Source organism: Piliocolobus tephrosceles, chromosome 7, assembly GCF_002776525.5.
Source record: "Piliocolobus tephrosceles isolate RC106 chromosome 7, ASM277652v3, whole genome shotgun sequence".
NCBI lineage: Eukaryota > Metazoa > Chordata > Mammalia > Primates > Cercopithecidae > Piliocolobus > Piliocolobus tephrosceles.
Window position 1 is genome coordinate 81,218,983 of NC_045440.1, and position 1,614 is coordinate 81,220,596.

The window sequence follows — 1,614 nt, forward strand, 5'->3', positions numbered from 1 at the left end:
CCCACTTTCTCCACATCATTGATCTGCTCATGGCTCCTCATATCTCACGAAATTAGGGAAGACCCACGTACCTGAATTTTCCCAAAAGTTCCTTAGGTGGTTCTGAACCACTGCTACGATTGAAAGTATTAATAGCTAGACAGGCTCTTTCTGTCTGTGCCAGGGCGGCACGTGGTGCATGCCGAGCCACAGAGATACTCAGGCTGTGCCCTCAGGATGACCGAGTGGAAGACAGCAGCACCAGTGGTAGCAGAGAGCCCTGGCATCAAGCTCTTTGGGAAGTGGAGCTCCGATGATGCGCAGATCTATGACACTTCCTTGCAGGATTACACTGCAGTGAAGGAGAAGTATGCCAAGTACCTGCCTCACAGTGCAGAGCAGTATGCCACCAAACGCTTCCGCAAAGCTCAGTGCCCCATCGTAGAGCGCCTCGCCTACTCCATGATGATGCACGGCCGCAACAAACGCAAGAAGCTCATGATAGTGCGCATCGTCAAGCACGCCTTCGAGATCATCCAGCTGCTCACAGGCGACAACACTCTGCAGGTCCTGGTGAACGCCATCATCAACAGTGGTCCCCGGGAGGACTGCACATGCATTGGGCGAGCCAGGACCGTGAGACGACAGGCTGTGGACGTGTCCCCATTACGCCGTGTGAATCAGGCCATCTGGCCGCGGTGCACAGGCGCTCTTGAGGCTGCCTTCCGGAACATCAAGACCATTGCCGAGTGCCTGGCAGATGAGCTCATCAGTGCTGCCAAGGGCTCCTCCAACTCCTATGCCATCAAGAAGAAGGACGAGCTGGAGTGTGTGGCCAAGTCCAACCGCTGATTTTCCCGGTTGCTGCCCAATAAACCTGTCTGCCTTTTGCCTTTTGGGATGGCCTCACAAAAAAAAAAAAAAAAATACAAAAAAAAAAGGTAGCTAGACTGAAGATGGAGCCAAGTTGAAATTTGCATCCCAGGCTCTTATGATAGCATCAGAGTTTGACTTAGGTTTAAAAAGCAGGCCAGGAAAAATTTCAAACTGGCAAGTCATGGGGCAGGCTTTGCAGAGCAGTTCACTGCTGTTCCTTCTGCTATCCCAAAAGGGCTTGAAGAGTGAATTACAGATCAACCACTGGGTAAATACCTTGTTACTTTCTAGAAAATATAAACGTAGCTAAAAGAAGCAACCATGAGGCTGAGGATGCATTCACAAAAGCTCTGGAATATTACAGATGAAGCAGATAGTTCCTTCATAATCAAAAAATCAGCTGAAAATGTCTTTCTCTGGAGGAATAGAAGTTCGTGTTTGTAGATTCTGTGTAATGATGTTGCAACAGAGTTTGTTAAATGGACTCAGATGAGCTATGGGTTGAATCCTTTTCTAGAAACTGACAACTAGGAAAGGCTAAGCCTGATCAAATGGTATTTATTGCTCTTCTCTTCCAATTCCATTATAGAAAGATTCCGACATACTGTCAAATTTCCTTTTCTGCAAATATCTCATGAATTGCATTTTAAAAATGGGATTGATTGACCAGAGCGGTGGCTCACACCTGTAATCCCAACACTTTGGGAGGCCGAGGCAGGTGGATCATGAAGTCAGGAGTTCAAGACCAGCCTGACCAAG

At 48.0% G+C, this 1,614-nt stretch overlaps 1 pseudogene; it reads left to right on the top strand.

Annotated features, from left to right (window-relative positions):
- The first annotated feature begins 216 nt into the window (after nt 1-216).
- LOC111553154 lies at nt 217-853 on the top strand (annotated as a pseudogene).
- Nucleotides 854-1,614: the final 761 nt, after the last annotated feature.